The sequence below is a fragment of the Alligator mississippiensis genome, chromosome 3 (genome assembly GCF_030867095.1).
Source record: "Alligator mississippiensis isolate rAllMis1 chromosome 3, rAllMis1, whole genome shotgun sequence".
Classification (NCBI taxonomy): Eukaryota; Metazoa; Chordata; order Crocodylia; family Alligatoridae; genus Alligator; species Alligator mississippiensis.
In genome coordinates this window covers 137,214,411-137,234,929 of record NC_081826.1, presented here as the reverse complement: position 1 = coordinate 137,234,929, position 20,519 = coordinate 137,214,411, and positions in this window count along the sequence as shown.

The window sequence follows — 20,519 nt, the reverse complement described above, 5'->3', positions numbered from 1 at the left end:
ACAGGGGTAGGCAGCCCCCTGGTATTCGTGGCATGAGAAGTCATTTTGCTTGGCACCCACACCTTGCGGAAGGGGCTGGGGCTGCGCTGCCACATCAAGGATTAGGCCCCTTGAGGCTCCCCTACTCTCTGCCCCTGGCATGCCAACTTACAAGTTAAGGTTGTGAGTGTTTTTGGCACACTGCCCAAATACATTGGTGACTTGTGATTTAGGGGGACAAAAGAGTTCTTTAGAATGAGTTCATACCTTTAAAATGCTGTTCTAAGCTGCACACTGTCACAGATGATGTATACCTCCTCCAGCCTATGGCTTTACATTATGCTATTTAGGCTGAGGACTTCTAGGAATGGCTCCAACTCTGCTCAGTAAAATATCACTGTCAACTAGTCAAATCTCTTCAATGATTTGAAACTCAAAAAGGAATCCTATCAGAAGTGAAAATGTGGTCATATTACTAGGGAACTGCATAAGAGCATTCACCAGCATGCAGGGAAAAAATCAGGAAAGCCAAGGCATGATTTGAAATGCAGCTGGCAAGAGATATAAAAGGGAATAAAAAGGAATTCTATAAGTTGATAGAAGTAAGAATAAGACCCAAGAAAGTGAAGGTTTCCTTACTGAATGCAGAAGGCAATTTAGTTATGGATGATTAGGAAAAAGCTACAGTATTTAATGCTTTTTAACTTCTGCCTTCCAAAATGATGTCAACTACCAGATGACAAGGGTGATGCCAAGCATGATATGAAGATGCAAGAAGACATAGCGACTGGGCACAAACTTGGGCTCAGGGAAATGAGAAGATGAGCTGAGGGAGAATGAGGGCTTTGTAAAAGAAGGGATCCCTCAAGCACTCCACCTATCAATGCTGGTGGTGGTTTTTAATATCTTTTTTTCTGTCACTTTATTCCATTTTATAAATAAAAGATGTTCAGAGAAGGTTACACAGCTCAATCCTGGGTTTCCAATGGGATGTGACAGTAGAGCGAGATGAGGCAGAGATCTTTCCACCCAGATTTCAGCCTAAAAGTATGAGAATCATACCCTGCACCCCAAGACAAAGGAAGAGATAAGCCATGGCACCTTCCATCACTGATTGACTAGGAAGCTGGACCCATTCCCCTTGGCAGCTATGAAATAGGTACAGTAATTTATGAAATCCTCATCTCAAGGCTAAGCTACTACAACCCGCTCTCTTCTGACCGGCCTCAGAACAACTGTAGAGTGTCAGGGGTTCAACATGCTACAGACAGCCTTCTATATAGTGCTGCAAACTATGAGAGTATGTAATTCAGCAAGATTTTGTCAAAGAAGGACACTCACCTGAAGAACCTGTTCACCTCACTCATTTCTTTTAGGTTCTTCTTTCATTTTTATCAAATAAATATAAGCAGCCCTTTCCTCTTGGTTAGCTAATGGTGAAAAATACATCAGGGTATCATCAAGCAAGTCAAGAAAGGGAAAAAGCTAAGACTATTTCAGAAATATTGCACATTTCCATGGCTATCATTATAATTAGTAGACAGCACTCAATATCTGCATATTAAACTCAGATCCAACCCTTTGGCTTGTTAGTATCAAGAGGTCTGGTTGCCAATCCATTTTTCTAGCCTCAGGATCCAAAACTCAGGTGAGGCAAAGATGTGCTTCTGGTGATCAGGAGCAGAAATTAGGGGCAGCTACAACATGCCAGGAACTCAGCCACATAGCACCCATTGCCCAGCACCTCAGCTACTGAATATTTTCTCAAGAGCTTCCAGGGCTTGTAATTCCAAGGACCCTACCACATGTTCAAATTAAGGATTGATAGAAACCAGCTATAAAGTTGTTACATGTCTTTAAGCACTAACTTTGTAGCTGGTTGTTTCTTTTTATAGATGGATAGACATTTTTATGGTGTGATAATTACTTTGCACATGTGGCTGGTCTAAATGTATTGCATAGTTAATTGCATAAAGTGTGTCATGTGTGGCAAGGGCCATGAGAAGGCACTAGAAATGAGGATACAGCTACACCACTGTTGGTCTCAAAGGATTTCAGCAGAAGGATTTCAGCACCTGACCTACTTCAGGCCAAAAACTAGATCAGAACATCTCACAAAGATCTGATGCTCTTGAATCAGAACCTGACCTCACATATCTTTGTTCAACCCAAATCCCAAATCCTAATCTAAAATACATTTTAAGATCAGAGCTTCTTTGACCCATCTCAGGTATTAGTATGTGACAAGTCCAGCCTGAAAAGGCTGAGTAAGTGAGTATTTCTTCCAGGGAGATCCAAGAGGCTCAGTGGAAAAGGTATTATTCTGTTAAGACTGTATTACAATGACTACAGCAGTCTTATGCCTGGAGTCACCCCTGCAATTATTTTTGGCTTTCTTCATGGAATATCCCCTGCCTGACCCTTGTTTTGCCTGTCTGGTAGTCCACTACACACAGCAACTTCACTTTTTCCAGGATGAACATTAATCAGTTATCTCACAGCTATTTTTTAATATCAGTGAAACAATATGAGTGTTTTGAGGCAGAATTGTTATGAATGGTACAGAGGGTGATATAGCTTTATGCATCCTTAGCACACCGATATCTCAGTCTATACTGGCATCAAATCCCCTCTTACATATTGAACGTTCATAAAATCTACTTCAAGAGATTACATATAAGACCAAACCCTGCAGTCCTTATTCAAGCAACTGCTCCCTTCGAAGTTGATAGATTCAGCTCATAAGAATCTATATGGAAAAAATATTCTTCATCACATAAAAGTGTATGATCAGTGAGAAGGCCAGATGACTGCCTTCAATGACATCCAGAATTTCCTCCCATTCTGAAAAATAAGCTGTAGCAGAGGAATAGATTTTGTGATGAGGGAAAGATTTATATTGTTTTGGTGATAGAGTTTATATTATAACTAGATTTTTTTTCACTAGGATTGAATAGGTTGCAAAGAATAAGCATCTTTCATAACTACTGATTCAATAAAAGCATTTTTATTTGTCAGTACATTTTTGGTTTTCATAATTAAAGAACTGCTTCTATAGAAAGCAGCCTTCCATTACAACATAAAGTTTATCTACCTAAAAATAATGTGTGTAGTTCAAGGGGCACCGGAGTTGGAAGCCTGATACAACTGGGAAAAGAGTTAGTGAAGTCTGTGAATGTTCATTAACAATACAGCTCATTTCAGTGACTAAAGATGATCTGGATGATATTCACAAAAATACTGAATATGATAAAATGCTTTATTTTGGGTGTCTAAATGAATTCTTACATATGGAAAATAGGATAAAAAAGAAATCCTTTTGTGCCAACTAGCTTTGACAAAAAGTTTTAATTCTTAAAAAGCTAAAAGACTAATAGAAATGTATTTGTATTCAAGGGAAAGCCTATGACAAATTGTGCACCAATTAAATTAATATCTGAAATGGTGCCTTGATTGCTTTATGAAAGGTGAAAGGATTTGTGGAAACTTTAATGGATCACAAATTTATAGTTAATAGGTACTTTTTGTGTGAGTCTTTTAAGAACTAATTCTGATTTCACAAATTCTTAATGGGTATTTGATAAACATGAACAAATTTCAGACTTGGGTTGTTTGCATACAGTTCTCTCTCACTTTTGTTTGGTTATGTGTGACTGATCAACAAAATCACCAGCTATTGTTTCTTGTGTGAATAACTGACTGAAACTTTTTAAACAGAAGAATAAAAAATAACACATACTGAATAACACATGGTGAGCAACTATCTTTTCCATGAATTTTCAGAATGCATACTTAGGCTTCTGTTTGTCCTGGAATGAAAAAGTCATGAGATTGGCATGTACACATATCGCCCTTCCAATTGGGTTTAAGGAGTGGCTGAATACACCACCACTCTCTTGCCAGCAGGTGGTCAGAGACAGCATCCATCCCAGAGTACCTTGCTCGGGTTAAGTGCCTATAGGTTCTCCTGACCCTGTCAGTGCCCAGCAAAGCATCCCCTGGTGAACACCCAATGGTGAATTTGTAGATGGCAGAATTGTTGTGAGAGAGATTGTGGTGTGATTCACTGAGCAACTTGTGCTCCTGATTGCCCACCTATATTTGCCTTCCATTTGTGTTGCCACCATTGAACATGACTTGCAGCTTCCACCACCATCAGTCATTATGGATCTGTATGTGGTCATCGCCTTGCAGAACTTCCTGGCCCAGTGTTGTGAACTTGTACATGAGATTGAGCGGAAAAGGTCATTCCGACAGACCAGTCAGCTGACCTGACTGCTTCCATTCATTCTAAGATCAAGGAAGGAGTACTTGTAGGGGAGAAGCTCACTGCCAAACAATAGATGGTCCATGGCTATGTCCAACTCCTAATCCACAGCAGCAGCTGCTACCCTGAAGATGTTTTGGCCACAGATCAGCACAGTGTGGACAGACAGATGCAAAAGTGGCTCCAAACTGTGGAGTGGCATTTCTGGGCCAGAGAGATGAGCAGCGACTGGTGGCAGCAGACTGTCATGACCACCTGATCCAGAGGCACCTTCATGGGGACCTGTGCCAAGTTTGCCTCACACATGCAATGGTGCGCAACAGTGATGAAAGCATCTTTATCTGTAGAGAAGCACACTGCTATTGCTATATGGAAGCTTATGACCCTGGTCCACAGCAAACCATTCTGACATTGAGAAGTCAATGGGTAGAGAGGCAATGTGGGAGGTGTGTCTGGCAATCCAACAGGTGATAGTTCCATGTTTCATACATCTTGCCGATCTGATTGTTGATGGTTTTGCCAGCCTGGGGTTTTGCTAATCCCTATTACTGAGTGCAGGGTGAAGGCTGAAGTAAGGCAGACTACAAAGCTGTAAACCTGCATGCAGAGAGGCAGGCTGCAGCGGCAGGTCTCAGAGGCACAAAGTAATAAACCTGCTAATTAGTAAGGAGAAATCCCTGTGCCCCAGTAGGGAAGAGGAGCCACCAAGCTGGGATATAAACTATGTTCCTAGGCTGAGGAGTCAGACTGGCCCAGACTAGGCTCAGGGGAGGTGCTCTTCAGCGCTAGAGAGAAAGACCAGCAGGAAGCTAAATTGCTTAAGTTTCTGGAGTTTGTTAACTATTAGGTATGTGGTTGCTTTATGGGACATAAGAGGCCACTGAAGATGCCCAGCTGGAGGGTATAGATTGTACTACTGAAATGAGTGCTCCCAGCCCAGTGCAAAGGGGAAGTGGTTCTGAAGGCTCCAGTGGACTGAGTCTGAGGGCAGGGCAAAGTAAGGCCACAGGGAACCAAGCCTGAGTTCAGGCTGAGCAGGCAAGGAGCCCAGTAAAAGCAGAGATGAGTAAAAGAGTATGACTCTGGTAGCCTGAGGGTAGCCTTCCAAGTTTATAACATCAAATGCATAGTAGGAAAGAGTGAGGGAGGTGATCAATGGAGTGGTCAGTGTCAGATAGGTCTCAGCAGGCTGCTAGAAAAGCACCACAGAGAACCTGAGGCCTGTTACTTTCCCAACTGCACTGGGACCATTGACGGCACACGCCCCTTTCCTCTGCACACCATGGCCAATGGCCATATACTTTTCAATCAAAGGGGCTGCTTTTCAGTCACGCTTCAGGCTGCTGTGGACCACTGTGGCGATTTCACACATGTAAACGTTAGCTGGTCAGGCAGGGTGCAGGATGCCAGGATCTTTAGGAGCTACTTCCTCCCTGAACTAATGGAGCAGAATGTGACCCTGGCATGCTTGACATCCAGGCTGAAGGGGTGACTGTAACTCCGCTACTAATTTGGAACCCTGTCTACCCACTACACCCCTGGCTGATGAAGCCTGTCATGGGGTGCCTAGACGCCTAGAAGGAATTGGCTAGCTACCAATATACTAATTATTTAAGAATCCATAATCCTTGTTTAAACCATACTTAACACAGTCTGGTTTGTGGATGGTTTCTTGCTCTGCAGTTTCCCAGTCAAATTAGTTTTATGTTATTTTATTTTATTTTTTCCCTGAGAACAGCAACGCTGAGGTCAGTTAGTCACAAAGTGTTTTAGCCCTGGAATCAATGTTTCCCTCTTCTGCATTAGATTTGTATGCTCCTCTTGTTCAGTGTCCCTAAACACCTTTTAATTTGTCACTTCTGATTTGTGTCTTCAAGCTCTTTCACCCCCTGCGGGAAAGCAATGTTGGTCACCCTAACTTAATGGGTAAAAACAAAGCACTACCCTTGCCTGCCTACTTCCCACAAGCACATAACCCTAGTCTTTTAAGGACCTATCCCTTCTCCCAAATTAAAAAATAGTTCTTAGGTGCCTCAGCAGCAGTGGAGAGAGGTGCCCTACACTGTAGACATCGGTGGGTCCTAAGCTGCACCCTATCCTCGGCATTAGAATCGGGCCCTTAGAGACAGAAGCTAAACTCATAAGGAGGATTTAACCATTGCAAGACTCAGCTCAGTAACTAACTTTTTATGTGCCTTGCTACCTAAGCTCCTGCTCAACATACTGGTTTTTTGGGTTCCCACTTTTAGGCACGTAACTTTTCCCCTGCACTGTGTAGGGAAGTCAAGGCATCTAATTCAGGTTTATGAATTCCACTAGGCAGCAAGGCACATAAAAAGGTACTGGTTATTCAGATGAGCTTTGCACTAGTTAAATTCTCCCTGTGAGTTTAGCCCCTATCTAAGGGCCAGATTTTACTGCCTGAAAAACAGCTAGTACAAAGGGAGGAGGGGTGGACTGGCTTCTCCTTGCTATTTTGTGTGTCAGTCTTTAGAGTCAGATGTGATAGTGTGTTAAACAGTGGGTGCATTCATTGATTTTTGCAACTTGAATTGGGTGAAAAAGAATCTCACTTTAGGTGCCTAAATCCACTTAGATGCCCAATAGATAAGAGAGAATCTGGCTGGATGTCCTCAGACTCCTCTATTCTAATATTATCCCACTTTCTTTTTATGTGTTTCCTTTTTCTCTAAATCATCTCTTTTTTGGATCTCTTTAGTGTATATCTACCCATGAAATTCATTTACATTTTTTACCAGTGATTTCTAGTTCTTGTTCTTTCTATCTCTGAGAAGCCACAGTATGTCCATTCCTGACCGCCTCTTCTTTCTATAATTGACATGTGTTTTAGTATTTGCCTTAGCTTCCAGTACAATATCCTATTCACTTACTAACACTTCTCCATCTTTCTTTTGTCTTAACCTTATTCTGCAATATTTCTATCCTTCTTGCCATATATATTTTAGTTCATATTTTGAGGTTTGTAAAATAATTCAAAAGTGTATATAGACAGATACATTCATCTAAAATCCTGCAGCTCCTTCCTATAGACACCATGATTACTTCCTCATAGAATCTCACACCTGCCTCTTTCTTGATTACCAGACACTGAAATAGAATATGCTTATGTAACAGCATTATTCACAAATCACATTAAATGAATTAATGAGATTAGTTAATGCTTTTTGTAAAATGTTGCCAATTGATACTTCATTATATGTATTTTACAAGTGAAATACCTTGGAGGTATTGCACTAGTAAAATCAATCCAAGTAATTTTCCCAAGGTTCTTGCTATAATTCTTCTTCCAGTAATTCTAATTATGAAAGGTGGAAAGATGTATGTTGTGTTAATTCAGTATTCATGATAGTTTCTGATTTGAAAGCCCCAGAGACTGAAGCTTTCTATTTCTCCACAAAGCACATAAAGCCTGGTGTCGCAGCACCAAGCCCCAGGGGAGGCTGTGATGCCAGTGGTGGCTGTGTGGCTCCTGCCTGGCTCAGTCTCTAAGGAGCCCTCCTTTGGTCCCTCCTGGACCTTTGTCCCATCCTGGGCCCTGGCCCCACTCCTGGGCCACTTGAGGCCTCCAGGTTATTGACCCCAACTTTGCGCCCTGGACTTGGTCTCCAGCAGTGACCCCTCCTGGACCTCTGGTCCCTCCTGGGCCAGTTAGAATCACCAGTGGAATTGGCCTTCGCAATCTCTGGTTATAGCCCCTCCTCTGGGCTTGTGGACCCTCAGGTCCCACTCTCAGCCTCTCTTGAGCTACAAATTCTCTGAGTAGGTCTGGAGCCTGCCCCAGCAGGGCTCCAGGCTAAACCACTGGTGCAACTTAATTTTAAAAAAAAACTACCTATGCCCTGTGGCAGACATCCAAACCCTTTCTGGGTTTAACATCAATAAAGGCTCCCTGCCTGCATAAACAAGCCTCTCTCTTCCCTGGGTAAATTTCCTCTGTTCCCAGACCTGCAGAGTTGCTTACCCAATTTCACTACCAGTTCAGGAACACTGCTGCTTTGCTGCCAGGATGTCCTTTTTCATGGCTCTCCAGGCTAGACTGCCTGACTGGCTCAGGCTGGAGGCTTATATGGCTCAAGCCTCTTCCAGTCAGGTGAGTCTCTAATCAGGTCCCCTCACTACCTGTCAGCTGCTTGCCCTTTTAGGGCACATACAGACAAGCATGCATGTGCCTCTTGCCCCATCTCAAACCCCTTTGAGGTGGGGCAAGAGGCACGTGCGGGAACAAAAAAATGTAAAATTAGAACCCTGGATATCCAGGGGTCAAAAAAAAATTGCTCTGCAGAACAGCGAAGCAAGGCACGGTCCCAGAGCATGCCCAGAGCCAGCAGGGAGTCAGTCCTCCAAAAGAGATTCTCTGGTTTCAGCCAAAACATCTCTTTGGTGCTCCTATTCCCCCAGCCCCTGGCGCTGTCCAAGGTAAAGGGGGAGGAGGGTTCATGGGTGTGGGGGGAGATGTCCCTGGGGCTGCGGGGGGTGAGGACCTGGCCCAGACCAGTGCGGCTCCCTAGTCTGGCTGGCACAAGGAGTAGTTTCCCCAGGTACCAATTGGCTTGGCCCCAGAAGCTCCTGAGAGCTAGTAGCCCTGAGCTACTTGCCTGGGCAGCTTTTTGTACAGATGGGGCCAAGACAGGGCGGCTTTTTATACTGCTGGGGACAGCACAGGTGCTAGCCCCGGGCTCTAGCTTGCCCTGGCTGCAGATCCGGGAGGAGCCAGGCAGGGTTATTTTGCCCCAAGTGGCACAATTTGCTCCTCTACAAAGTGCATGTCTGAACATGTGCGATGAGGCAAAAAGCCCCAGCTCAAATTTGCACCGCTTCTATTTGAGCTGCTGCAAACACACGTGCTTTCAGGTGTGGATGCGCCCTTAGAGGGCACACTCCAGTGCCTTGTCATACATGCCAGCATTCATGCCTCACCACAAATCTAGACAGACTATTTCTAAGGGAAAAGAAAAGTGTGTTTTAGTTGTCCATTTACCTCCTTGCTGCAACAGTTGAGAAACACCTCCAAAAACTTATATGGGATTATAATATCTTTCAAACACTCGGGAGGTTGACTGAATCTTAGTTTTTCATCTAGTTGTCAGATATCTGAGTCAAATATTTCCTCTGAGTCTGTTACTTTCATCATTCTTCATTTTTCTGAAGTTATCTCAGACAGCTGGAGACAAAAGCATGAACAACTTTGCATAGCAGGGAAGCAATTTTTGGACCTCTTGCTCCAAAAGACAAGAGGTCTGATCTTATTTCACCTATTAGGCATTTAAGTAGACATTAGTTGCCCAAGTGGGATCCTTTCCCACCCTGTTCAAGTGCCTGAAAATTCATTCATGCATTTCTTTTTGTAATACACAGTCATCTTACCTTAAACCTGAGGGAATCTACACATACACTTTACTGCGGAGCTGACTAATTAGCTCACAATAAAGCGTAACTGTCTACACATGCACCCATATAAGGGCGCAGTAAATTAATTAACTCTACTGTAGGATAGTACTGTCTAGGACAAGCACTACAGCCAAGTCATTACGTGCACCAAAACCCATGTGTAGATGTTGGCTGGGGCTGGCTGGGACATGAGGATGCTACAGTATGGGGCTGCCTGCTGGCTAGGTCTGAACTATAGCACCCTCATGACCCAGCCAGCCCCCCTGCAGCACATTGAGCTGCAGCAAAGCATCTCTGGGCTGGCAGGCTGGACTCCTGGACCCCCTGCCAGCCTGGGCTTCTCTGCCCCAGCTCAGCATGCTGTGGTCCCAGGTGCATGTGTAAATGCTGCACCCAAGAGAAATAAACTCTGGCACAAACTGCACTGGAATTTATTGCTACATTCTCATTGAACTTGTAGGTGCACCCACTCACCTGGAACTGGATCATACCTAGGTACCTAAGTACACTTAGAAACCTAATAAGTTTAATAGAATCTGGCCTACAGAGTTTAAGTGTGTTCAAGAAATATATAGTTTTCTACCTTGCTATATATTGAGGCTTCATTATACTAATTTTAAGTGATCTAACAAAATAATTACTGCCTTCTTTGTTGAGAACCTGATTTAAAATAAAACATTTATGCACCTCTGTACATCTCATCCAGAAAGTCCTAGTCTTCTGGCTGATCATATTAAAAATATATATATATTTTTTTTTTATATATAAAAAAAAATAGGTATAATCTACTCCCTCCTTAAGCCACACATAACAGCCCATCAAATAAAAATTAAAGTTAGGAGATCAAGCACTCAGCAGAAATACAAAGTAGATTCACAGTGTACTCCATTCTCCTGTATTATTAGTCTTTAAAATATGATTTCTAGTGTTATGGGTTACCATATTTTCTCACATATAACATGCCTTAAAATATAATATGCACCTTGTTTTTGAACATGCACTAACATTCCAAGCAGCTTTTGTTTTTTTAGGGAAAAATGTGTTTTTTTCTGTGATAAAATTTGCTAGTTGTCAATTAAAATAGCATATAACACAAAGTGGAAATTTTAATACAATGTGAAATGCAGTAAATTGCAATATTTCACTGTAACAGGAAGACAGGGGCTCCTGTTACTTTCAGAAATCAAAAGACTTTAAGGGATCAAGAATACCAGCTGTGGAAAAAGTATCCCCCAGGCTTGTTCATGAGCAAAAGTTGGAAACCACAGGAGCACCACTGTCAAAGGTACTAGAGAGGGGATTGCATGCCATGGAGAGCCAACTTCAGTAGCTGCAATGACAAAAGCAGCAGCAGGACAAGGAGGTAGTGGTGACTGCAAACATAGCAGCCCAAAGCAACGAGACCAGCGTGGAGAAAAGTAATGCAAGTGGTGCTGAGGCCACAGAAGAGTAAGAGCTAGACATGGTGCGATGAAAAGAGAAAAGATTCCACCATGATCCAAAGGGTAAGGAGTCAGGTGCTGGGAGGGAAGAAACTATGAAACATAAAATGAAGCCAGCAGGTTCATGGTCCCTGAGCATGGGGCCTCACAACCTGGGCATGACCTCCTGGTGTGGGAAATAGAAGACAACAGGATTGTTGAATTCCCTTGCAGGTAAGTTATGGTGGGGAGGGGAGGTGGGTGGGGGGGTAACAGGGAGCCAGGAATTCTACTCCTGGGCATGCGAATGTACCCAGATTGGTCATATGCTCTGACAACAGAAAATAAGTGCCCCCACCTTTTCCTCTAAATAACTCAGCAGCCAAGGTAGTCACAAGAGAAGCTGGAAGTCCTAGGCTCTTACGGTGTGTGGGTCAGTGAGGTGGCTGCTGGCATGGAAAGGAGAGGGCCCTGGGCTCTAGCTAGAGCCCTCACTCACAGGAAGGCAGAATTTTCTCCCTTGCACTGTCCTCCATTCATTTTTTAGAGTGGATAGGTTAGTGGCTCAGTTTCAGAGATAGCACTGGAGAAAATACTAGATAATGCCTGAACTGTGACATGGTGATTAGAGCACTCCACACTGGAAAAAGTCAGAAACACCTTGGCTCAAACCCTTGCTAGGCAAAGCAAGACCTATGATAGAATTCATTGAGGAAATACCCCCCCAAAAAAGTCTTTTATAATGCATATTTCACAAATCACTTTTAACTGAGGTTACTCCTTTTTCATGACTTTGGCCTTCTCTAATATTTCAGAAGATTGTCCCAGACTCTGGACAGTTTAAAGCAACTACAGAATTTTCAAAACACAGTGCTTTATTTATATGATGCAGGGGTGTAGGTTGTAGCCATGTTGGTCTAAGGACATAGGCAGACAAGGTTCCTTGGGTGAATCTGATATCTTTTATTAGACCAGCCCAAATAGCTGGCAAACTTCCTCAAGCCCAGAACACACCAAAAGGATGCAGACCGTGCCAGGACAAGAAATGCAAAACCTGCCAACACATCTCCACCACCCCCACTATTACTACACCCCACAACAGAGCCATCAGCATCCCAGGATCTTACAGCTGCACCTCCAGAAATGTAATATACCTCATCCAATGCACCAAATGCCCTGATAGAAAATACGGAGGAGAGGGAGAGACCAAACAACAACTGCGCACCAGAATGAACGCACACTGGAAATCTATCAAAGACAGAAATACCCAATAACCGGTGGGGGCACATTTCTCACAGGAGGGCCACTCTCTCTCCAATCTCTCAGTCCTGATCCTCAAGGGAAACTTACACAACACTTCCCAGAGACGAGCCTATGAACTCCATTTCATCAACCTCCTGGATAGAGATCATGGATTAAACATAGACATTGGATTTTTGATACATTATAATCTGGCTGACATCTGACTCCCCGGCCCAGCCCCTGGCTTCTTTACTTTTCATTCCATCCAGGAAGAGCACACACCGACTGCTGAAACTTCCTTGGCCTGACGAAGGGTTTTTGAACCCAAAAGCTTGCTTAATAACTATTCTCCAACTATTTGGGTTGGTCTAATAAAAGATATCAGATTCACCCAAGGAACCTTGTCTGCCTTATTTATATGACTGCACTGATAGTTCACCCCTCCCCAAAACCTTTTGTGTTATTCTTGCTAGTCATATGTGGTAGTCATACTTGATCCTTGCTATGTTTTCATGTGAACTGGGATAAAGTTACTTGCAACTGCCAGGTGACTATAATTTCATTTGAGAAGCACAAAAATGAATTTCACTCAGAGGTGCCAGAAGAAAATAGCCAGGGATATGTTTAATTTAGTTTGTCAATTTGTTCCACTTACTAAGCTATAGTCAAGCAATGTGCCAGATGTGGCACTTGATGGCCAAGGTATATTGTGCAATTTCAATGAGATTTAGTGGGTTTTCTTTCCTTTCATGTATCCCTGACATTATAGATTACAATTTTCATTCATACATAGCACTCTGATCTTCTTCTATTAAAGCAGTTGAGTTGATGGATGGTGTGATATTTTGAGGACATTTCAAGGGAAGGCTGTTATGTGAGCCAAGAATGTGTTGGTTGTGGTTTCACTCATTCATATAAGGATATTGGTGGGAATTTGTGTGCAATGGTATTTAAACAGTACAAATTGGATTTTGGCAGAGATTGGGTAATTAGTTATTAAAAGGTTATTAAGTTTTAATGGTGGAAGTAATATTGAAGCAGGATATCCAGGCATCAAAGTATCCTACATTGTTCCTAGAAAGATTTGGGCTGAGCTAGGGTTCTGGGCATGATGATTTACAGATACAAGCAGTTTCCCATTTCCATAACAGAACCAGTTTTTTATAAATGTTGCAGTGTCAGCCTAGGCATTTTCAGCATCTGACTTTTAGTGCAATAGTGAAATGGCAATTCTAATATAATAAAGGGCTTAATCTGTCTGTCTGTGTGTCTGCCAGTGTGTCCATAACACTTTTGGGCAACTGCGCATGCACCCCTGAGAGGGCCAGAGGCGATTGGCTGTGCGGGCTTCACCTCCTCAGGCAGGTAGAGAGCCGCTGCTGCTTCAGGCAGGGGGACGGTTAGAAGCCCTGCTGCTCCTGGGGAGCCTCCACCTCCCCCACTGCCGCCACCTCAGGCAGGGAGGTGGTTGCAAGCCCTGTTGCTCCAGGGGAGGAGGCAGAGGTGGAAGCAGAGGCAGAGGCAGGTGGGGTGGAGGGAGCCGCCACCACCGCCGCCACCACCTCAGGCACAGAGGCGGTAGCAAGTCCCACTGCTCCAGGAGAGGAGGCACAAGTGAAGGCTGGCAGGGGGGAGGGTGCCACCGCTGCTGCGGCTGCCACATCAGGCAAGAAGGCAGAGGCAGGGAGGCAGTTGTGATTGCTGCAGGAGAGGAGGTGGAGGCGAGCCGGGGAGAGGGAGCTGCTGCTGCCACCACCACCGCCACCTCAGGCAGGGAGACAGGGGAAGCCCTGCTGCTCTGGGTGAGGAGGAGGAGGCAAGTCAGGGGAGGGTGTCACTGTGCCAGAGGCTGGAGAAGAAATGCCCATCAAGAATGCCGCATCGGGAGTGGCGGGAGGCGCAGGGCTGCATGTGGAGTAGCAGGGGGTGATGGGGCACATGGGGCCAGACACAGAGCGGGGGGTATTGTAAGCAGCCAGATGTGCAGCAGCAGCCACACAGGTCGGTGGGTGGTGGCAACAGCAGCTGCCACGTGCAATCTCCCCACCCCCAGTTCCTGGGAGGTGACGGCAGTACAGAGTGTTGGGTGCCGGCACTCCATTCCCCCACTTCCACACCATTCTTGATGGGCAATTAGGTAGTTTCATATATGAGTATAGGGCTACACCCATTGTCACTTAGTGCTAAATCTGATTTTACTTTTACATTCTTAACTATTGTCTCCCTAACCTTCGAACTGCAATTTTGGGCAGTTACGCACAATTTGGACTGGTTCTGACTCTGGCAAAAGAGCACTGGCCAGAAAAGTGTGTCCCTATTGGAAGTACAATAGAGGGAGAGGGGGACTCCCACATTTTGACCCACTAGTTACAGCACTTGTCCAGGATGCAAGAGGTGCAGGTTCTATGCCCCACTTCCCCAACGCAAAGAGTTTTGACTCTGCATGGCCTTCTTCCCAGGAAAGTGTTTGAACTACCACACTATGTGCTAGGTAAAGCCCACAGCCTTTCTTCTGAAACTGTCCCACAGGTCCTGTCAGGAGCAGGAAATATGTGCGCCCAGGAAGAGAAAGGCAAAGTAGTGCCACTCAATGTGTAAACCAGTCTGCTGCTGTCACTGCTGCTGCTTCCTACACTTTATGTGCTTTCTCTGCTTCACAGGACAAACCACTGTGGTGCAAAAAGAAATTTACCTCCCTTATCTTGGTGCTCCATTGCTGCCTAGGTATGGTTAAGAGCTCTAAATAGATACCCATTAGCTTGCATTCGCGCAGGTAGGCCTTTAGCATGTCCTTTAAGTGTTGCTTCTTCCCAAACTTCAGTTTATCACAGACAAGCTGCTTAGCATCTCATTTTCTATGTTACGTATCCATTCCTCACCTCCCTTATTAGTGACATAATAGACATGCTGTCAGCATACTCCAGTATTTCATCATTGGTCAGCTGTCATAAGCAGAGTAGAAACAATGTCTCATGACTATCTTGGCTAATTCTTGCTGGAGGTGGCTCTACCATGGTCAGGACAGAGATGCCAAATGACAAGGCTCTGAATCAGCAAGGCATACTGTGTGCATTCATTTAGTATTTGTTTATACAAGTACTAAATTAATGCCCAGTAATGACTGCTCAGTAGCGTCTCGTGTAGACGCAGCCAGTTAGGGCCAGATTCTGTTCCACTGGTTAGGCATCTAAGTGGACTTAGGTGGTTAAGTGAGATTCTAGTACCATGTTCGGGTCCTGAAAATCCATTAATGAATCTACTTTTGTAACACATTGTTAGCGTATCCTGAAGATTGAGTGACAAAAAGTAGCAAGGAAAAGGACCCACCCACCTTTTGTATTAACTCAAGGAGGATGAACTAGAATCCAAATTAAGTGCCTACAACCACTTAAGTGCCCAGTAGGTAGAATAGAATCTGGCCCCTACTGTGTTATTTACCAACACATAATAATAATACACACAGCAGAACATTAATTAAACCACCTATACACTTCCAGTCCTATCCACTGAAGTACTCGAAGTCAAGCAAAAAATTCCTTGATTTTAAGTTTACTTTTATGTCTGGTTGGGCAAAAAAAAGATTCCTATGTCATATGTACTAAGAGAAACTGCATCCTCAGTAAATTACCTTTGAGTAATGTAATTTCTTCTGCACCTCTTAGGGGCTACACTGATAGTGTATAAAGGACAAAATAAAAAGTGTTAAAAACGAATCAATAACAATCTCAACTTATTTCTGATTTGAAGACATTAAACCAGAACTTATCTATAATTCAAACAGTGAAAAATGAGTTGTTATACTTGATATTTCAGTAGTTTGGAAAGAAAGGGTGATAGCAAAGAGTGAACCACAGGGGAGATGATTAATATTCTCCACTGTTTTGAAGTGAAGCATCCTGTGGAGTAATTGTATCCTTATTGTTGTAAGAACATAATATTCTCAAGGAGTTTCTATTAAATTCAAAACAAAGTAACATTTTAGCCCTGGATGATAGTCCTGTGGTGGGCAACACTAATGCAAAACAGGCTCACAGGCACACATAAGTTGTCAAAATTTTGGCTCAATAAGGTTTGGAATGAAATTTTATGGAGAGGCTATGGGAGTTTCTCGTCCTGTATAAATGGCATTGTATGTTCAGTGAAGCAAAAATTGAGGACTGAAGCTTAAAGAGCTGTGTCACCACTGTTTCAGCCAAGACCAAGTTCTTATCAGAGAAAATACATCAACTATAAGATAAATCATTTCATTTTCTCTCAGAGTGAAATAAAAGCATCAGTTCACTTTTAATAGAAGCTCTTAGTACCAAGTTGCAAGCTGCATATCTCAACAATCATTTAAAAAATGAGATAAATCATAGTAACTTGAATGAATCACTTAGCCTTCAAATCTTGCTTTGAAATCTCCATATTCCCTTTAACTTAAAATTACAATAAACCTTACTCAACTTTCCCTTCCCCATATATTTTTCTTCCCTCCTCTCCCCAATGTAATTAGTCCATTTTAAACACTGCTTTCTCTTTTACCTCCTCAAAATTACAATTCCCTTTTTTATTTTGTTCCATCTTCACACAGCCCATTTATTTTCTGCCTCCATAAGACAACTGTATCTGTAAACCCTTAACTTTCTCTATTCTATTTGGCACCTTAGCATTTTGTGATGATTCATATGATGAATGCAATCTTAAAGCAAAGTGTAATATTTTCTAATGAATCCAAAAAGCTTTTAAAAAGTTGTTGTTTATATTAGTATGATTCATGAGAAGCAATAATATTGACCCACCCTAGAGTGTGTCCTGTGTGCATGGTTCAGATATTTATGCCTTAAGGGGATCCAGGATGATATTACAATGATGGTAACCATAGTAGATTCCAATGCAAATATGACTCCTTTTTAACATACTCTACACAGGTACTTCCAAAACTAATGAAGCATTGTGACTGTTTTTTGGTGGACCAAGGTTAGCCTTATGAATACACTTAATCATTTCCTTGTTACTTTCCAGTTAACTTCAGTGTCTTCTTTGTCAGGTTGTTATATTAATAACATAAGAATATATAATGAGCCATACTGAGTCAGACCAATGGTCCGCCTAGCCCAGCATCCCGTCTCTGGTAATGGCAGGAGTGGATGCATTAGCGCAGGGGTGGGCAAAATATGGCCTGCGGGCTGGATCTGGCCCATGAGGCCATTCTATCCAGCCCACAGGGTCCTTACAAATTTTAGAAAATTAATATTGATATGCCCTTGGTTCCTGTCAAAAATGACAAAAACCAGGGGCAGTGGGACCCAGGGGAAACCCGGCGGGCTCCTGCAATAGCAGGGCCTGCCTGGCCCCGCCCCTCTAGCTGGAAGCCCCAGCAGGGGCTTCTGGCCTGGGACCATGTGACTGCACCACACCAGAACTTCAGGTAAGGTGGGGGGAAGGGCAGGGGAGGACCCCAGGCAGGGAAGGAGCCCAGGAAAAAGCAGCCCCTCACCCGCCCTGTGGCCAGTGCTCTGTGCAGCAGCTGCTCGCAGCCTGCGTGGGGCTGCCTGTGCCTGCTCAGGACAGCCCTGAGCGGGCTGTGAGTGGCTACAGCAGGAAGTGCCAGCCACGGGACAGGTGAGGGGCCATTTTTCCCGTGCACACAACATCAGCTTGTAACCTGTCCCCACTGCCAGCCTGGGCCCCATGAAGCTCCAGGCTCACTCGTCGGGGCTGCGCACAGTGGCAGTAGCTGCAGCCCTGCCACTTGCCGCACCGGGCAACATTTGCTGCTGCTGCCCGCCCGGAGCTCATGTGGTGGGCAGCCCAGAGGTGGTGGTGGAAAACACTGCAAACACTACGAGCGGCTGCAGCAGGGAGCACCGGCCATGGGATGGGTGAACGGCCACTTTTCCCCGCACTCAGCACCAGCTCATTCCCTGCTGGTGAGCGCAGGGTCAGGGCTGCATGCTACTCCCTGCCTGTACCACAGGGCTGGGGGGCACTGGGAGTGAGTGGGTGCACGGGGCCCACACTGGTGTCCCAGGGCCAGCGCCAACAGGGCCCAGAGCAAGGTACAGGAGTACAGGAGCTCCATGGAGCCAGGCCAGCTCCTCCCCTTTCCCTGCTGGTGCAGCCCAGCCCGGCTCCACAGACCCCTGCCAGCCTGTACCCTGCTCTGGGCCCTGGCAGTGCTGGCCCTGGGACATTGGTCCCAAGACATTGGTCCCAAGATGGTGACCAGGGGGCGAGGAACCTGTCAAGGGGTGGGGCACCTGTCAAGGAGTGGGGCTTCCCATGCAGCCCTCAACAGCTTGCCAAAACTGGGTAAGTGGCCCTCCGCCCGAAATAATTGCCCGCCCCTGCATTAGAGGGAGAGCATATGAACAAGGTATCACAGGCACAACAAAGCAGTGGAGCACCTGGAGCAGCAGGACACATGGGGGCAGCAGCAACTCCCAGCTTCCACCATGCTACCAGTGCGCTTCTACGGCTACAGCAGTACCTGATATTTTTCTGCCCCCCACTCTAAATCAGTATCTAAGACAGCTGCCCCAGTCATCCCACCCTAGCTATGCTATTGCAGGGTATACCTAGCATGATCTATTTACCATACCCTTCCTAGCATCCATCATCATTGGTTTAGAGGTGACAGAGGATACATCCCTGACTATTCTATTTAATAGCTATTAATATTCCTTATGATAATTTGATTCCATTAACAAAATATGTACTTTTGTCCTCAAAAACTTGCCAGTCTAGTCAGTCACCAGTTGTTTTATATTTTGTTAAACATCAGGCTTTTCTTCTAAATGTGCAGAACCAGCAACAAAAAATTCCCAGTGATATTAGGGAACAGGCTAAGTCAATTTCCTGTTTCTTTATTGCTTTGATCATATGATTTCCTATTATTCTTTTTGTTTAACTTGACTGCATACAGTCATTTGATTGGCTGTTCCTTTAACCATGCTGCAGCTAACGGTGTTTGTATTGATGGTTTGGCTGTCAGAGAAAACAGCAGGAGACTGCCCATCATAGGATTCCTGTTGTGCCTTATATTATATACAGTAGGCAAAGCTATAGTTTAGTTTCTCATCTCAAAAATCAAAGGATTTGACCTGGAAAACCACTAAAAGATAATTATTTGCACTGGCAACAATTGACTACATTAAGTGATTGTTATATTTACCACAGTGGTCAAGGCTAAGTGGTACTGTAACAACCTATTTTAAATGGAGATGAAATTAAAACAGAATGAAAAAAGTTAATGGGAATGTAGGATGGTTTTGAAAGTTCACCAGTTCCTCTGAAAACCTTCATGTTTCAGGCCTTGATCTTGCTTCATTTCATGCATAATATTTATGTATTTATTTCATTTAAGGGACAGAAGTTGTCCCATTGATTTAATTTGTGCAGGGGTGTGGTAAAGTTGCGATTTAGCAAGTAGTCTGTGTAAATCAAGCAGGCTTCAGGAGAAGGATCTTCTCTGCAAACACATTTTCCTAGTGGTCTCTAAAGCAGATATTGTTTCCTGGCTTATTCCAAATTTCTGCAAACTTCTGCATCTGTGTGGCCTAGAGAACCAGTTCTGGAATTGCTGCTTTTGAAATGCATTTCAGAATAGTTACTGAAATAGTTTTCACAATTGATTTTCTGCTCTTTGATTCCTTGGGCTTTCAATGTTATCCTTCTGCCTTTTGAGCAGCCCGCTGCATATATCTGCATCTCCTTGCGTTTGTTCCTGTTTGCTGCAGGATTACATCAATTTATCTCAAGCTTTTGTAGCTGGCTTCTTGTATCCCCTGCCTGCCCACCTTTCCAGCAGCTTAATTACATTTGAAGGACATCTGAAGAGAAATCCTGGAAACAAGCCAGAGGAAAAGGAAGAAGCTGTCCCTGAATTTTTATCCCCAAGTGGCTGAGTGGTCAAGGCACTCATCTAAAAAGTAGAAAACCTGAGCTCTAGACCCCTTTCATCCAGATAGGATCTGAACCTCACACTATGCTGGGAAAATCAGTTATCTAATAACCAGGCTACAGGTTAGACCTAATCCAATCTGGTAGTTAAAAAACTATGCTGGGAAATCAAGAAAACAGAGGATCAAACACCACTTGGTGAGACAAGTCTAAAAGTTGGGTCCCCAGATTCTTGGACCAGTGCCCTGATTACTTCCCTTCAGCATCTAGCACCTACTAGTCATGGGTTTTTATCTGCTTAGTTTGGTGATTTACAC